At 36.8% G+C, this 19610-nt stretch overlaps 1 protein-coding gene across 18 annotated transcripts in view; it reads right to left on the bottom strand.

Annotated features, from left to right (window-relative positions):
* The window catches only part of LOC123674454 (CUGBP Elav-like family member 4), a 645081-nt gene that overhangs the window by 435151 nt on the left and 190320 nt on the right, over positions 1-19610 (bottom strand). For 5 of the 18 annotated variants that reach the window (XM_045609315.1, XM_045609319.1, XM_045609317.1 and 2 more), the window contains one exon: positions 761-842. The exons of the other annotated variants lie outside the window; for them this stretch is intronic. The gene's annotated coding sequence lies outside the window, so the exon portion shown is untranslated. The remainder of the gene's footprint in view (positions 1-760; positions 843-19610) is intronic. 18 annotated transcript variants of the gene reach the window in all.

The raw sequence follows: 19610 nt of genomic DNA, 5'->3' as shown, positions 1-19610 counted from the left end.
CATTGATTCTAATGTTGCTATTTCTTCGAAAAATATCTATGTGAATTGGGAACACAAATAAAGTAACTGTAAGCAGCAAGCTCAAAATATCGAAGAACCTCATTCAAAATAACATCGAATCACAACAAGAACTACACACTTTGATGCTTGTAACACTAACATCTAAAACACAGAACACATATTGGACATAATCTTCAAAGATATTACAGATTTCAGAAACAAATACACTAATTCAAACCACGATCGAACTTTTTACATTCTGAGAAATCAATAAATGCTTCGAACAGATTATGAAATAACTTTTAATAATCTATAATTTTGTTGATTGAGGTATACTTTCGATCTACTCTGTAAATTTGTAAGTTTCCAAAGACGACAAGAAAACTGAACGTTACATATTCCGAAATTAATTTCTTCCTCAAAGTTCGCATTTAAAATTCATAGATTCTTCCGGACAAACTCGGTGCAGTTTACTTTTGCTCCACATCAGAAAATATAGGTCAAACTCGGCGAAACTTCCCGATATCCAATGGAATAAATTTCAATTTTAATTCAGAAGTAACTGCCGAACACTAACTTCGTCTTTCTCGGTAAAGAACGAAAAAGTTCATCGACCCGATGTCAATTTTCAACTGCCGAACGGATGACAGTAAACCCTATTGTGCAGTGATGCATAAAACATACAGGGTGACAACATTTAAAGAGGTGAAAACTAAAACAACGAACATGAAAACAGTTACGTGGCTCATGACCAACGTACCACAAAACCATCATCATTCGTGAGTGAAGTGTTGGGACAGAACCAGCCAATGTCGCCAAGTAGCTGGCGTTGGGGTCAGTCCCTGTAACAGACAGTAAAAGTTAATCTATTTTCAGTGGATATGTTTCACAAATAACTACAATCATAGAAAATAATTATTTTTTAATGAGGTCAATAATTTTAATACACGATGAATGGTAAAGCGACATAATGGTATGTAAGAAAACGGAACTAGTAAAATTTAGGATGAAGCTTAACCACAGAGGAACGTACTGCCATCGAATGTGAGAAGTGATATACCAGATTCACTCTTCTGGAGTTAATCAGTATCGCATAATCCAACATCGTTTTTTCGTTTCAATTGGTGCGTCATGGATGTTGTTTTGAGCGACTGATGAGCTCCAGAAAGAGCGAAACCAGTCTATCGCTACTTGCATTGGATACTGGCACGTTTACCTACGACTAACTTTTAACCTTGATTATGCTAGTTTAGTTCTCTAATTCATAATAATTCATATGTTTTTTTCGCAAATAATTTCAATACTTAAAATATGACGGGAAATAATGTTATCGTCTATTGGGCTTCAGAAGTCATAACATCATGATTCTTTAGTCTTTCATGATCAAGGTATCTTCGACTGTCATTTGCGATTCCCATATTCCGAAACTCGTATAAAAACAACTGAACCCTTAAGAGGGACACCACCACGTGACTATTCAATTCAAAACGGAATCATAAATATTTCTTCCTACTACGATTTTATGCAGTTTTCATCTAATTTCTTCAAACAATAAGATATAACGTAGTTTATCAATAATTTTGATGTTCGAATAGAAAAATTTTAATTTTGGTAACATTTCGTTTTTCGCGAAAGAATTTATGATATTATATTCATGCAAAGCACTGATGTATTTTAAATATATTCGTGAAAAAAATCTACAAAAAATCATCACAGAAAAAAAACTCTAATATCGCGAAAATGTATAAAAAGTCTCGTAAAGTATAACCTTTCGACGAAAGTTGGAACTATTGTAATATTCCTAACTTCTATTAATCATTCGATCCTCTCAGCAACACCGCACATTATTTTTGTCCCTATTCTTGATCACGAGAATGTAACGTGGTGGTGTTCTCTCTCAAATTAATGAATTTCTAGTTAATCAATATGAATCTTCAATGCACCAAAAACTTCATCCATAGAAATAGAAAACCATGCAGTAACTAATGCATTATTAGGAACCAAATAATTTTAAGGATCATAATCATTGTTGAAACGATAAAAAAATTGTTTTGGTAATGAACATAGCCTGTGTCAGTCATCATCAGCAATACAGAAAGGGTATTAATTCGACGTAACGTCACATTCAGCAGGATTTGGGCAACGAAACGTTGGTCGCATCACTCCTGGAATCGGTCCATCACTCTTGAAAAGCATTGCCATAATATTTCTGCTTGATGTTCGTTCATTAATTGCTTCGCTCGCATATCGAGGTCGCAGTCCGAATATGATGCAGTGGACACTCATAATGTCCGTAATGAACATTGATACTCGTACTATTGCTGCGTCTGCATATTTGCTTCTATCATTAGAGTTCGACTGATTTATGCGAGATAACACTACATTATTCACAATTACAATAAAGGGAACACTGGCTGGCTTGTCCGCAGATATTGTTGTTCTACAATCGGAGCTTTTCGAAACATTCGCTTCACTTAATAGGTTGAATAGACTGTGAACTGGTGAATTAGCTATGTTTTTGTTTCAGGATGAAGTTCTGCCGGATTCCATCCAGTTTGACCTTGGAATGATCAAACTGAATTATGTAGAAATCATCAAGAATGAATGGAAAATCTTCATCAACTTCTTTCATGTCTGTTTTGACCTTTCATTTATCATTTCATTCTTTTCTCACCTTTGATTACAATATTTATGAGTTCATACTGTAGTACGATAACTGGTAGAGATTTTCATCTCCAATGAAAGATTATTTTTTTCAATTCTCAGTTTTTGTTGCAATATGTTCGATTTTTCACTAAAATGCAATTGTGATATGAATAATTCAGAATATTCTGAATTCTGATTTTCTGACTTTATCATAGAATATCCTTACTAGTATTGTAATATAATAAAAAAAATTAAGGAAGTTCCCAAATTGGAGATACAAAAAAAATTGCTTCCGCTATTTTGCGATAGATGGCTGCAGTGCTGAGTGGTAGTCGAAATAAATAGATCGAAGATGTCATACAATAAGCTTAGGTATTTGTTAACAAGTAATTCTCGATTGAACTTGTCAGCTCAAGAGACAAATTTTCGTCATTTGCGGGAGGTTTTAATTTTCTGCTTTAATTTTGAAAAATTCTGCAGCTGAGGCTCATCGAATGCTCTCAAATACATGGTTCCAATGTCATGCTCAGTATTTGAGGGGATCAGCTCAGCGTAGTGTATTATGAGTTGTTGAAACCGACTGAAACAATCACAGGCGATCGTTATCGAACGCAATTAATGCGTTTGAGCCGAGCATTGAAGGAAGAACGGCCGCAATAGAACGAGAGACATGATAAAGTGATTTTGCAGCATGACAATGCTCGACCTCTAGTTGCAAAAGTAGTCAAGACCTACTTGGGAACGTTGAAATGCCGTATTTTCCAGACGTTGCCACTCGGACCATCACTTGTTTCGATCAATGGCACACGGCCTGGCTGATCAGCACTTCCGGTCTTATGGAGAAGTAAAAATTGAATCGATTCGTGGAGCGCCTCAAGAGATGGACAGTTTTTTTATCGCGGGATTCGTACGCTGCCCGAAAAATGGGAGAAAGTAGTGGCCAGCTATAGACAATACTTTCAATCGTAAATGTATAACCAGTTTTTTTACAATAAAGCCTCGAATTTCGGAGAAAACGGCGGAAGCAAAGTTGAGGCCTATGTATTCAAGGAAAGATCTTTTAGTTCTGGTTTAGATACAAATCCCCTCTTCAATTTTCCAGAGTCAGCCCTGAACAACTTAAGTGATACCTGTATACCGACGCATTCGCCAATTTGCAACACAACGTTTGAAAGCTCTACAATCTAAATTATTTCCAGTGAACACCATTGTTGTGAACACAACCAGAATCATATAAAATAATTCTGTATGAAATGGTCAACCTATTTCCGTCCAAAGAGCTGAAAAGGCGTGACTCAGTTTGTCAAATAGCGAATTGGACGAGGCTAATCTTTTATGCTACTAATTTGTCGAAAATTCCACTATACTGTTTCGAATATACATATTTGCGTGCGGCCTGTCACCCGAAATAAATCATGCTGACATGAGGAAATTAATTAAAATCGATAATGAATTTCATTGAGTGCAATTATATCGGAATTCGTGCCACAAATCACTAAGGAGGCGTGTTCGGAATCATTGTTAAATAATTCGGGTATTAGGTACGTGTTGAATTGTTGAAAATAGTTGGTCAACTAACTCTTCCTATTGTGGGATCGGGCGATGAATATCAATTGATGAATTGGCCGACCTAGTTCCGGAGTGGAAAGTTTGGGGGTTCAAATACATAATTTGCTGTGGATGACAATTAGATATTCTTGCAGTTAGTATCAGTAGACATTTTACTTTCGTTATTATGAAAATTATGGTTTAAAGTCTGTTTGTTGATATATGAAAATAATGTTACGTCTTGCAAACAATTTTCCAATTCTGGAAAAAGTACCTTTCAAGCGGGACTCGAACCCGCAACCTCCAAACCACTAGTCCGATGCTCTAACCAATCGAGCTACCAAGGGACCGCATACGAAGAACCCTTCTCTCAAAATCGACGACGCGGGAAGAAAGGTTAATAGAGTCGTGATGATCACTGACAGTGAATACGTTTCTTACAAACATTAACTCTCAAAAAACCCTTGTGAACTATAAATAAAGTTCGTAGTGTATTACATACTACTAACATTCAATTCTGGGGGAAGGATTCTTCGTATGCGGTGGAATTGCAACTTCCTCGGTAGCTCGATTGGTTAGGACATCGGACTAGTGATTCGAAGGTTGCAAGTTCGAGTCCCGCTCGAGGAGGTACTTTTCCCAAAATTAAAAAATTATCTGTAAACCGTATTATTATTTTCATTTTTCCTGCTTAGTATCGAAACTTACTGATTCAAGTGCTTGATGTATAATTCCATATGAATCGGCGTTACCAGAAACATGAAAAATTCAAGCAGAATATCAGAAAAAATTACTCTATATTCACGTAGAAATAGCGACTAAATTCAATTTCAGCTTTTTATGTACAATAACCACTTGAATATTCAATATTAAAGCTTTGAAAAGTGTATTTAAAATTTAATCAAAATCATCTTGCTTTATCTTACGCTCTGCAGCACCGCCTATTGAACAGGTCAAGAGTTAGCACAGCTTCCTTTTAATCGATTTTCCTGGTGTTTCCCCCTTTTGTAATTGTGTGATAAATTCTGAAGAGCTGTTTATTAAATGGGAAAATTTCAGCTACCCCGGCAGATCTTCCCCAACAATGCTATACATTCAAATACCTACCACCAATATTCGAACTGTGCTCGCTAATCGAACTCATAGATCTGAAACACCTACCAACGTTTTCCTATAACCAATTCAGCGATACCCTGAATATTCATGGGATATCTTCGATAAATATTGTATGTGTTTATTGCAGGCTGCATTCAACGCATATACATCTCCCAATATTAATGCAATGTATCATAGTTCTGACAAGAACATAGGGAGCCATCTCTGCAAATGTGGAATTTCCATATTCCAACCAAGCCGAAGTACTTTGGTGTTTAGCATATTGCATTCGTGATCTTCCTACAAACCGCTGACGTGCTTAAAATTTTTGAACGTTTCATCACGATCTGGTTGTTACGAATTAGGCCAGAACTAGATACAGAGCCCTTAGTAATTACAGGAACCTACAGAATGTATTTGCGGCAATTTTTATGTCATTAGAGGAACAACTGTAACATAAGTAGGGGCTGACATTGTATTGATTGATAAAGTTATAAATTCACTTGATGGTTCTTGGAAGAGAAGGAAATATTTGTAAATGGATTTTTCCTCGAAATTTTTTAGGAAGCTGCATATTATGCTAACACGAGAGGTCATGGTACAACGGGTAGCCCAAGCTACCCTATGAATTTTTCCGAAGATCGTTTATTTTTATTTGGAAGGGAACATCGACCCAGAAAATTTTAGAATTTGTGTAAGACATTATGGATGGAGGTACAAGTGTTTCGGGATCTTTTTTGACCTTACTCGTGCTTTGACTGCCTTCGGCATACAATTTTAATCGATGAGTAGTATCAGATTGATTTCTGAGGTATGTTTCTTAGCTATATTCTGAACTACCTCCCTCATCGCTTCATATTTGTGTTTTCAAGAAATATCACAAAAATTAGGCATCCCCCAGGGACCACTCCTGGGGCCACTACTCTTCATATAGTCCTCAATGACTTACTACAGTGTCTCATTGAGTGTATTTCACTTTTGTTTGCGTATGATACATCATTGGATGTAAAAGCTGATAGTCGTGAAGAATTTAAGGCAAAATGTGATCTACTGTGTTCAAATTTTCAAATTTTATTCAAATTTATTGTCATCACACAAGGTGGTTGTGTAATGTTGAATCAATCAGACTTCTCTTGTATCTTTGAGATGACAATTCAATATCGACTATCTAAGCAAGAATTTTAAAATAAATCCTTTCAGGCTATACAGCGTCTCAAACATTCATTTTATGCTTAAGATTTAACAATGAATACTTCATGGTGGAGTTCAATATGATCAATTTAGAGTTTGATAGATAACATGACAGTGACGTATAAACTGATTATTCAAAATATACACCAAACAAAAATCGTTCTTTACAAATCAAAAGCTAAATTCGAAGAGAAAAGGAACCATATTCGGTGGAATTCCCACTCAAGATCTAATAAAGGCTGATGAACACCAAAACGTAATTTCCTTCGATAGCGGGGTAGGTATATGTGAAAATGAAAGTTTTCCAATTTTCATGTCTACTGAGGAGTTCATAAAAAGTTTTCTCACTCTTGGCAAAGTGTTGATGGAATTATATTTTATCGCATTAATGCTTCTTATGCGTGACACTCAGTCGTAAAATGATCGTATCAAAAAGGTTAAGTTGGTAAATAATGTCTGCACTTAACTGCAGACATAGAATCCTCTGAATTAAGGTGAAAATTATTTTGTACATTCTTCTAGAACAAAGGGGGAAGTTTGGATAGAGAACGTCGTTTATAACTTCTCACGCGGTAGTTCTCGAAACTGAAATTGAGCTGTATAATGAAAAGTACTGATCTAGCCAACAAATTATCAGATATTTTCGAAATTTCATACCCCAATGTATCCGATGAAACCATAGAGTAATAAACATAGATAGAGGGAGTTTACGCGATATTTACATGTCCCCAACATGGTTAGATTACGTTGTCGGATTGTAATATATTTTCAAATCCACAATTTTACTATATCATTATGAATGTATTTTATATTGAATGAAATATATTTATTTGAGTGATTCCTGATTCAATATGTAAATTTGAATAGTTGGAATCCGATATTTTTTCTTATTGCCGAATTTATAACAAGCAGAATATTTATTATTTTCTGTATCTACCTGCTGAAATCCAAGGTTTGGCAATTTTTGCTCTCCTAGTGTCATCGGTTGTTTCCCGCTGTTTGACCCGCTTGAAGTTTGTTTTTTGAATTTCTGATATATTTAGGTATTCATTTCAATATATTTTGAGTTTATTCATGACATTTCCAGCATCCGCAGGCAACTTCGCCTGCTTCAGGAAGTATTTTTGTAGGACTTGTTAAACAATAAATACTTGCTACAAACAAATAATAACTACTGAATTACTGCATAATTGGTGGTGGCAATAAAATTCTAATTTTATGCTTATCTTTGATAAGCAACCCCAAAGAAATTCTTTCTGAATTGAAGTTGCCGACCGAAGCAATAAAAAAGGTACTGTATTATAAAAAATGAACGAAAGCACGTCAGAGACATAATAATAATAGGCGAAAGTATAATAACGGGCGAAAGACCAGCAATCTTTGGGCTTTCTTCACAGAAGTTGATGTAAATTATGCTACTTGTAATTTATGCAAGTTGGAATTTTCTTTCAAAACCACCTCTTCAAATTTGAGGAAACATGTGAAGAATCGACATCCTCTGTTACGTTCCTAACTAAAGCTGAAACAAGGAAAAGAGTTGAAAATGTAAGAAAAATGGATGTTTTCATAATCATTTTTCATTAATTTTACTTTGCTTTGAATGATAATAGTGATCAATTCGAGTTGCAGAGATAAACGAGCTAAGGTTTGGGTGATTCATACGAATATTAATAACGAGCAACCTAAACGGTGATCACGTCACGTTTTAATTTCACTGATATCATAAAGTAACGTTCACGTTTCACAACGTGATCTAGAAATCACGGTATCGCTCATCTCTAGTTCCAAAGTACTCCATCTCTTTATCTTCCCATTCTACAATGAAGATGAGAACGCTCAGAAGCTTGAAGCTTGTAGTCGATGCCATATCGTTAACCTCGAAGCCATCGGAATATATTCAGCTGGAAGAGGGTGATCCCATTTAATACCCAATATATCTAGACTTGAGGAATTGTTATGGGGTAGTAAAAATCCGTGGCCCAGAATCCATTAAAAGGAAAACATTTTTACGGCGTATTAGAAACACCCTTTTCAGTTGTCAGCAGAAATCCATATCAGTTAACATTTAATAGGCAGTAAAGGCGGGGATGATTTAAAGTAGCCACCCCCTTGATACCAGCCTACCTGATCGATAGACAAATATATTCGGTTATATTTCAAGTACGGAGGTTCGTGAACAGACGACAATAATAGAGCAGCTTATGGATTATCAGATGGAGATACCATGTAGAATGGGAATACCTAACCATAAGGAAATTGAGAAAAAATAAAGGTTCCTTTATGGGAATATTGTACCATTTTATTTATTGATTGATTGGACTATGTATATCACGAAAATGCTTGCAGTAGGGCGATTAGTACATTATTTCAGAAGTTATAGGTAAAAATTGGAAATTTTCGAAGAAAAAATTGATAATATTTCCGAGGCTGTAACTTCTCCTAGACGTGAGTTACGCCCTTGAAACCTCACTATGTTTTAAATCACAACTCTATCTCTGAAAAACGTCTATTTGAGGGGTCTGAGCCAAATATTTCAGGAAATATAACGATTCTTGGATAGATATAAAATTTTCACTATTTTTTACCCAATTTCGAATTTCATCAAAACCGTATGGTTTTTGTATGGTTTTGTGAGCTAACATTTAATAGATAAAGGCGGGTGTGATTTTTAGCAACCTCCCTCTCGATACCGGCCTACCTGATCGATAGACAAATATATTCGGTTATATTTCAAGTACGACGGTTCGTGAACAGACGACAATAATGGAGCAGCTTATGGATTATCAGATGGAGATACCATGTAGAATGGGGATACGTATCGGCATTTTCAGCTGGAGAAAATGTTGAATTGATACGATCCAATTCTACGGTTGTTGAGCGATCCAATCGAATACAAACGAGTCGTCGGTGGCTACGTGACAAATTCATTCTGCTCCTCTGCTCTATGAAATTTTTCTGATATTGGGAAGGACATGAGATTGGGAAGAATTCGTATTTATCACATTGGTTTCGTATTTTCTGTTGTCTCATCTTATATCTTGAAGGTATTTTGAATTTAAATGACTAATTTTGTTTGAAGAAGAATATTCATTTTCTACAATACCCACTTGAATTTGACATGTTTCAAATTTTCTTTGTTGATATATGTTGATATTTGTGCTTCCGATATAACAATGGAGAAATTCATAGAGGAAATATTCGAAATGTGATATTTTGAATTATTCACATTGATATAATTTCCTACGATATGTGTATATAATAATAATACTAAAGGCTTTCATTCTGCTTAATTTATAGTGCTTATTACTCTAGAACAATAACGATTCTTGGATAGAGATTCAATTTTCAGTTTTTTACCGAATTTCGAATTCAAATTTCCTCAAAACTGTGATGTCTACGTTAAATCGGTGAGCGGTCTCCAATTGACGACCCCTAATTTGCCGAATTTCGATCCCACCCAGAAATTTTTTGTCGAAAAATTATTGCAGAATTTTCCATACCTTCAATCAAAAAGGATTAAACGTTTCCTCATGGGAATTTTGTACCTATTCATTGATTAATTCGATTACCTAGATCACGAAAATGCTTGTAGTCGGGCGATTAATACATTGTTTTATGAATAAGAGGTAATAATCTGAAATTTGATAAAAAAAAAATTCTTGAATTTCTTCTGGACATCAACTATGCACTTAAAACCTCAATATGTTTCAGATCAGAACTCGATGTTTCAAAAACGTTGAGGGGTCTTATGTATTATCAGATGGAGATACCATGTAGAATGGGGATACCTAACCATAAGGAAATTGAAAAAAAAATTAAAGTTCCTTCATGGCAATATTGTACATTTTTTATTGATTGATTCGACTATGTATATCACGAAAATGCTTGCAGTTGGGCTATTAGTACTTTATTTCAGAAGTTATAGGTAAAAATCGGAAATTTTCGAAGAAAAAATAGATAATATTCCCGGGGCTGCAACTTCTTCTGGACGTAAGCTACGCCCTTGAATCCTCACTATATTTTAGATCAGAACTCGATGTTTGAAAAACGTTTTATTCGAGTGATCTGTGATTGATTGATTCGACTATGTATATCACGAAAATGCTTGCTGTTGAGCGATAAGTATATTATTCCAGAAATAAAAGGCTATAAACTGAAGTTTTCAAGAAAAATTTGATCATATCGATCAGAGCTACCATTTATTCTGGACGCAAGATACGGTCCAGCAACAACAGTATGTTTTAGAGTAGATCTCGATCTTCAGAAAACGTTTGTATTTGAGGTGTCTGTGACAAATATTTCAGAAGATATATCGATTTTTGTATAGTTAGATGGTTGTTGAGCCGTGCAAAATCTGAAGCCATTACCTAGCAGCCTCTTATTCGAATCGTTTTTGGATGCTTCAAATTTCTTACTAGGTCAAACCACAAAACAATGGTCCTTGCTATATTCCGTAGCAGTCAAGAGGAAATAATTCATTCACTAGCCTCAATTCCAGTACATGACAAATAAAATAGTCGTCACCACCACCCAGGGACACTTCAAGTACGAGTAATACACTCTACATTTCAACGTCACCTGTATAACTACAACATCCAAACCTGGCCCCAACATCCTGATAAATAACTCTGATGTAAATGCCCTGGCGCACATACATCATCGATATTCCAATATTCCAGGTTTTGGCAGTTAAGAAATGTACGACATCGGCAAACAAAGATACTCAAAGAAGTGAACCTATATCTCTAACACCGAACGATTCCAGCCACTGGAAACTGCCGGGAGGTTGTATACAAAGGCCATGATATATTCCAGATTTCGTGGAAGAACGACTAGCAAATAAAACCCATATCTCATATTCGATTTTTATTACCTACCTATCTCGTACGCATAGGAATCCGCCTGATATATCTGCACCCCGGAATATGATCGCGTATTCCAACTCCACGACAAATAAATTTGGATATTCGACTCACCCAGTCAGAATTATTTCGATATTTTATTCGCGTCGAAGTTGTTCCTCGTTAGAATGCTTTCATATGTGAACGACATCTTTACTGCCTGCGCCTGGGAGGCCGAAATGGGGGTTGAATTTGTTGTCCTGACAAGAACATACGGTTATATTTTCTCTTCTCTGAATAATTTCCGGTATGCTGCGCGGAGGTTTTGATATACAAATTGAATTATCTCTTTCCGTGACAGTTTTTGTTTTATAGGTATGGAAAGGAGGGGTTTTTATTTTGTGATGTGATGGAACTTGGTGCTGGTGGCTCTTGGCATCGGGATCTACAAAGTATTGGACTGTCCCACCTTATGACACACGGGATATCCAAATAATTGGGAAAAATCTGAAAATGAAGAATGAATAAAATAAATATTTTTGGGAAGTAATGGTTTGTATCAGGTCTTTTTTAGAACTGACCGCAGGAGTGCCCCAAGGGTCTAATCTGGGTCCTCCTTTGTATAACATATACGTTTGTCGATTTTCTCGTTGTTTCTCATCTTATTCATCTCATTTCTACGCGGCCGCGACTCTGATGTACTTTTTTTCACCTGAATCTGATCAGGCAATTACGATAATCAATAACAACCTCAATACAATTTTCGAGTTTTCCTACGAGCACTGCCTCAGATTGAATGCATGTCAACCTACGATTATAGTGTTTGGTGGTGGGCGCTCAGAGTTTGTTATAAATACATATTGTTTCAAATTGAAATGCAAAGATATCAAATTTTGCACAAATGTTAAGAGTTTGAGGCTCACATTATATCAGGACCAAGACCTGGGTCATGGAGCATCTCAGTGAAAAATTACAAATCATTCTGACACCATATATGTTTACATAGAAATAAAATTCACAGCTAGAGGATATTTCATATTGAAGATACAAAAAAAAATAAAAAATTCCTTGGATAATTTTAAGAAGAAAGGTTCAATAATGATGGGCGCTTTGTTTTCGAAATACAAGGTCTTTCTTGTGGTCTTACTTTTTGTGATGGTTCTACCAGTTTATCGAATCTTCACTATATATTGCATAAATAATTACCAGAACTTATAATTAATTCATTCATCATAGCTTACTAACTGGATTGAAACAAGCCTGTAGATAGGAATGGGTATGAATTTAATTTTAGCAAAATTCGACGTAATAGAGATACGAGTGAAAAGCACATTCGTTTTGAACATTGAAACATAGACTCAGTGACATTTTGGAATTAATTCAATGAAATTATCGTCAAAATGATATAAAAGTCATTAGTCATTATTTCAAAACAAATATCCACAAAACCCCAAAATTTGTATCATTACAAGCAGTTTCCATTCGAACAAAACCTCCAAAACGAAGGTGAGGTACCAAACTTCCCGCGAAGAAAAACTAATTCACGCTAAAATAGTTTTTCCCTCTTAATTCCAGAGTTTTCCACTGCAAATTCCGATGGAAATCAGCCCCACCCCCTCCCCTAAGTAATTCCATTATCGATCCTCAGACAACACAGAACGAAACGTGAAATAACGGAAACGTATTAAAGTTCATGTGCCAGTGTTAATCTGATTACCGAACCAATTTCGGCTGTTAATGTTTCAGCGATTCATTCTCGTATCTTCGTTCCAGCGCCCCCGTGCGTGCGTTCCAACAAATTAGTTTCCTGCTCATATGCATATCTCCCCATCAACGGAATTCAATTCAGGTGTCAGGGAGCTGATGTTAACGTTTTTCTTTGCCCGCAATCTTACGTTGGCTTCGTTGTGGAGGCGGTGGGTATGTTTTGCCATATTGTTGGGACGGATTTGGAGGTAAAACTTATGAAAGGTTTTCCGATTGGAATAGTACGAATTAAAATAGTAATGAGGGCAAAACATTGTTTTATTATTATGCCTGAAACAGAAAATAAAAAAATTCTACAAGAGAACGCTAATTGATAATTATTGTGTACATATACTAATGAGTGTATTTTTGTTGTAAGCTAACGTAATTACATTGTAATTACAACTCTATCAATCTATATGTGACAATTCGAATTTCATATTTCCAGCTATCATCGCAACCTTCCATTTCACAGCCCCACCACCCTAATTATCGACTCCTCACAAACCGGATCTCGTGGAGATGATCCCGTTGCACGAACTTAAAATTCCCCATTTCCAACTCAATCCCGAAGACAACATTGAAACTCATCGCGCCTCGCAAACTTCGGAAATCCCCCGGAGACTGTGGACCAATTTTCAACTGAACCTATTCAAAGTTTTACAGCTGATTGGGGTCCGCCTTTCAGACGATCCACTCTAATTCTCGAACGATGCCTCCGTTCTGCAAACATAATTATTTTTCTGATTCGATGAGTCAATCGAGTTAAGGAGCAAGAATATGGAACGGTTGCCCCGGTCCTCGGGAAATTATTATTTGGGCACACAAAGAAGGGATCGATTATTCCCTCATCTCTGGATATAGGATGGACGGTGAGGGATTTACGGATGGATCTGTGCAGCCGAATATCGTTCCTGCAGGATGCAGGGAACGGAAATGGAGAAGTGAGGAAGGGGATTGTGCAGGATGCCATTTTGTGTGAAGCGCACTTGGATATGGTTGGCGTCTCTCAAGTATTCGAAAATATTTTGCGAGGAGATGGTGTTACTATGATGCGATGCAATATGTGGTGCAATGTTTGGTAATCGCAATTTTGAGGTCCTGCTGCTATGAACTGAATGTGGAATATCTAAAACGTTTGAAATTGTCAAGTCAAGGAATAATATTGTTCAAAAATTAGTAGGTACTTCATGAGTTGTTGATGCCAGCACATTTCTTACGGCAGCTTTGGCTATGGTTTTTTCTGCTGCTTAGTACTGTTCACCTGTTTGGTTTAATAGTGCTCATGTTCATGAAATTGATGCACAGCTTAACATTTCTATGGGAATTATCAGTGGAACTGTTAAATCTACACCTCTTCATTGGTTACTAGAGCTATCACATATACTACCGCCTCATATTCGTAGACAGGTCTCAGTTAAAAAATATTGAGAAAAATTTCATTTCTACCCGAACTTATTTCCAATTGTATCTTACCTCCCAGATACTAGAACTACCAGATATACATAAGTCACGCAAACCTTTATGGATTAATACTTTCCTTCAATCTAATGGAAGTGACAAGAAAATTTGGCGTTTGGAATGGAGTTCTCATAAGGTTTTCAACAAAAGCCTAATCGTTGGTCCTTCAGAGAAAGTTCTAGGTTTCCATCTTTCTAGGAAATTTGGTGTATTTAAATTGACTTAGGACTGGTCATGGTCGTTGCAATAGTATGCTCTTCAAATGGTATTCTATTGATAGCCCACTGTGTGAGTGTAGTGTAGAAGAAACCATTGACCACTTGGTGAATACTTTTATCCAATTTATAAATTTCATGGTGGTTTCCAAGCTATCCATTCAGGTTCAGGTTCTTGTTTAGAATGGATCGCTAACTTCAAATCAATATGATGGAAACTAACACTTAATACTCCTTTCTGGTTTTTAGTTTTTTGTTTTCAGAATTAATTAACTGTTGGTGAACCGTTTTCTGGTTTTTTCTCTTTTGTTTTCAGATCCAATTATAAAGTCGTCAAGCGTTGGTAAAGGAAAGGATTGAGAAGATTTTGTTTTGGATGGAGAGGAAGCCCTTCAATACAAAAATACATATATTATATTTTGGTATGGCGTTGTCATCTGCGCTCCAGACCCTAGAATTATTGAGTGACGTGTTGCACAATGAGCGACACTGAAGGCAACTTTCGAGAATTACAAAAATTCCTTTCTCCTTATACATCAACCTGTAGACAAAGTCCTAAAATTCCTCACGTTCAAAAATCCGAGAGGCAAAGAAGGAAAACCTACTCCAATCCTCGTCCTCCGAAAAAAGAAAAGAGGGTTTTTTCCTTCCGAACGATCCCCTCCTGACCTGGTCCTATCTCAACTGTTCCCATTGTACATTCCGCAAAGTTGGTTTCAATTAGACTTTCGGAAAAAGTAATCGCTCTAGACTGAATGTTCAACTTGGCAGCGACGGCAGTTCAATCCAGAACTTCTGGTGTTTGCCCCAAGCCGGGAGGGGTCGAACAAAAACCGGGAACTAAATCAAAATCTCAGCACGAGGGCAATTCAAGTCGCTGGAAAATTAGGGGGTATAATTAAAATGTAATCTTCTAATTCCCTTCGGATGAATGAGGAATGGTGATTTCATGTCTGGCGTCGTATGTTCTTATCGTTTTTTATTATTTTTAATGGTGCTTTGATTTTATAACTTTGCGTTCATTGAGTGGGGTCAATTATTTACGCAAGCTGCGGAATCTTCATTGAGATTATTGATTCATGTCAAAGATTCGTTTTTTTTTTTGGATTTTCATATAAGATCATAATTATTGTTTCTTGTAAATATTTCAAATATGGTTACCAATATGCTTGAATATTTATTAGTTATTCAAAGTGTAGGAAGCATTCAACTGATTTACAACGGAATCAATTTCTGTTGTGAATCTTAAGAGATGTAGGATCCCAATTGTTGTTCCCTTAAAGCGTCGAAGGCTTGTTGTTTTCAATTCATTTACAACGTAGCCATTTTTTCGTTGTGGATCTTAAAAAGTTTATAAGGGAAACGCTTGAAAACTAACATGATAAGTACCACATGCCTATAATAAACGTACTACGTGCAAGACATTCTTGCATTGAGAATATTCCTATGGTGAACATCAACTAAATTTTAAGGAACTATGAAGTATTTTGTTGTCGAGGTAGTCAAAGCTTTTCATTGAACAGGATGGTATTTGGTACTTTACCCCAACACCGGGAGATGGAGGAGAAGAAAACAGATAACCATGGTGGAATCGGACAGGGAGATAGTCAGCGGTTACCAGTTAAGAGTCAGTCGAGGTTTATAATAGTCAGAAAGGTCGCGAACACTCCAAAAAATAAAAAGTGCCTAAATCGTGCAACTAGCAACGTCTACCAGAAGTCTAAGATGGACCATATTATGGAATCACACCCTTAGGCGGTCGATAAACCAAGCCTACATTTATTGGTTGAAGGAACGACTTGAATTTTATAATTAGAAATGAGGAAGCTCGCTCATTTAGGACACAATGATTTTAATAAAACAATTTAACAATTTTTAAACTTCAGTTTCCATAGTGAGTTATAAATATATTGAAATAACAATAATCCTAAATAAATAAAACCTTTTCTCATAAATGGAGTCATTGTCTCTTGCTATACTCGATTCTCTGACCATATCTATGCAAGACGATCAAGAAGGGAGCAACTGCCATCTAAAACCTTTTGTTTCCCTCCTTCATCCAAACCCTCCGAAGACTTACGAGAACCACCCTCTCCCCCACCCCCCCTATTTCGACAGGAAGAGGTGTTTCTTCCGTCCACGAGACCATCATTTTCGAAGTAATTATTTCTCCTCCCGATATTCAAGGAACGGCTTCGGCCCGTTTTTACGGTCGGGAATAAATTAGATTTATTGTTTCTGCCGTCTTCGGCCCCCGAGTGGATCATGGACGCTTCATTTGAGCTGCGTAACGGACGTAAACCCGTTACTTTATTCCGGCGAAAAATGGCCCGCGATACGTTACGACGACTGGCGGGGGAAATAAATGTAGCCGATGAAATGGCCGGAAACGCCGTGGCTGTGGTTCATCTTTCCGAGTATTCAGATGTTTGGCGGATTGAAAATTTTATGCGCCCGATCCGTTTAAGAGCACTGGTTTGGGAATGATGAAATGGCGATTGAAAATCCGCGCACTTTTTGGATCCTTTTTATAGCGTTTCTGTTCAGTTCGACGGAGATTGAAGTTTGCGTTGTCGCGGCCTTGAAGATTATGGTTGTGGGTTTTGGTCGTTAGATGGCGCGTCACTCATCACATTACTAGAAGTGGATAACTCCAGGGAATAAATACCTCAAGTCATAATATCTATATGTAAAGGGTTATTCAATAGGAATGGTACGATTCAAAATGATTATAATGGCAACATTATGTATTACTTCCGAATATCCGAACGCTTCAATCTTATATCATTTGTATTCAGTTGTTTATTGAATTTAATGATGAACAGAATCAAGTTTCAACACTGGCTTGCAATACTTTTTGATATATCTTCTTTTTCGTTTGTGTTCAGTCGAACAGTTCAGTTCAACAATCATTATTTCATCACATTCACAACTCACTAAAAAGAAACGAGGATAGTCTAAAGATTTTTAGCTCTCGTTTGTTAAAGCTCCAATTAGACTTTATGTGGCCTTCAAGGGCGCAATTAGGTCATGAATTAACGAGCGTTCAGAAACTCCTCATTTCACGTCATTGGTTCAATCTGTTTCAATTTTCTATTGCTTTCACACCGCGATTAACATGAGATTTTCCGAGAAGCTTGGAAATACTTTTCTGTATTTCAACAAAATTTTAACTCGTCTGGAATGTTCTGACTAAATGATTTAATCTTTTTTGTAATGCTGAAGGCTTCCTCGGTCTGATTGTTCAAGGGAAAATTTCAGGTTTTTTAGCTTAGTGGCTTACTATTGCGGTAATCAAATTCAGAGTTTTTTGGTTTTTGATTGTATCTGAAAGCTGGATTTTTCTAGACATCAAAAAATTTTTTCCCTGGAGCATGCTTTCTAGGTCTGCCAAAGGTCAGCAATCCCTGGAGGCCAGATGTGATGAATAAGCTGTTGGATTCCAGGGAATTCAATTTGAGCATGGTATATTATTATTATTATTATTATTATTATTACTCTACGATCATAAATGTTGACGCGTATCTTTCAAGGTGTGGTACTAACACTGGAGGTGACATTTGTGAACCAGGACTGAATCTCATAGAATGATGAATCATCATTAATAAATATCAGATGACATCCTCTCCTACTCCACAGTTTCTTCCAAACTTTATCAGCCATAAATCTCCATCAAGCGAACACTCAAACAATCAGAGATCCAAACGCATTCAAATCCCACCAACCAAAAACGGCAAAAACGGCAGCCTCCCCTAATGGAAACGCTACAGAGCCAGATCGAAATAACATGCGACCGCAAGGATCCCATACAGCCACACACCGTGCCCAATCGATCTTGCCGACCGAACACATTTATGTGCGGGTGCAACAGAAGCAAAAACTCCGGACACCGAGTGAATTCTCCCAGGAAAACCGGCCCAAAACATCCCCTCATGTCCGAGAGACCGCCGGCGCTGGCCGGAACGATTCTGGCTAATGCCACATTTAAATTGACCGTCAGTAAAGATGAATGTCCACAGAATGAATGGCGGTCGAGGGGAGGGGGAGAGACCCTGCCCTGTCACCGTCATCACCGGTTATCAGATTCGCATTAAAGAATATCTCGGGGTCCTGTGACAACCGGACTTTTTATTCTGCCAAAGGAGCCAGATATGAGACATTTATCTGGAGTTTCGTGAGGGGTTCGAACGGTTTCATCCTGATTCTTCTCCTTTTTTTGGTGTGCTATGTCTCCATCAATCCTTCGGGTTTTATTTTGTGTGTGTTCGGTCAAAAAGTACTGAGTTCAAGGATCTGATTGGTTTGATTGAGTGTCCAGTTACCAACTTCAAACATCAAAGCATGGGTAGATTTAACTCAGTATCAGCATTGGAAATGTAAAAGGGGCATCCTACATTTCAACGTATGATACAAGAGAACAGCACAAGCTCTGTCTCCCCGTATAGGTGCAGTGACTGGTTTGTGTATTTGTTTACAGAATAAACTGACATTTTTATATTGGAAGGCTTCCTCTTCATACAAACAAAATCTTCTACATCCTTTCTCTTCACCAACGATTAATTAGTTCTGAAAACAAAAAATTAAAAACCAGAAAGGAGTAATAAATATTAGTTTTCATTATATTGATTTGAAGTTAGCGATCCATTCTAAACAAGAGTCTGAAACTGAATGGATACCTTGGAAACCACCATGAAATTCATAAATTGAAAAAGTATTCACCAAGTGGTCAATGGTTTCTCCTACAGCACACTCACATAGTGGGCTTTCAATAAAATGCCATTTGAAGAGCATACTATTGCAAGGATCTTGACCAGTCCTAAATCGATTTGAAAGACACCAAATGTTCCTAGGATGATTGAAACCTAGA

The sequence above is a fragment of the Harmonia axyridis genome, chromosome 3, assembly GCF_914767665.1.
Source record: "Harmonia axyridis chromosome 3, icHarAxyr1.1, whole genome shotgun sequence".
Classification (NCBI taxonomy): Eukaryota; Metazoa; Arthropoda; class Insecta; order Coleoptera; family Coccinellidae; genus Harmonia; species Harmonia axyridis.
The sequence above is the reverse complement of the archived record's forward strand: the minus strand, read 5'-3'. Positions and strand labels throughout refer to the sequence as shown.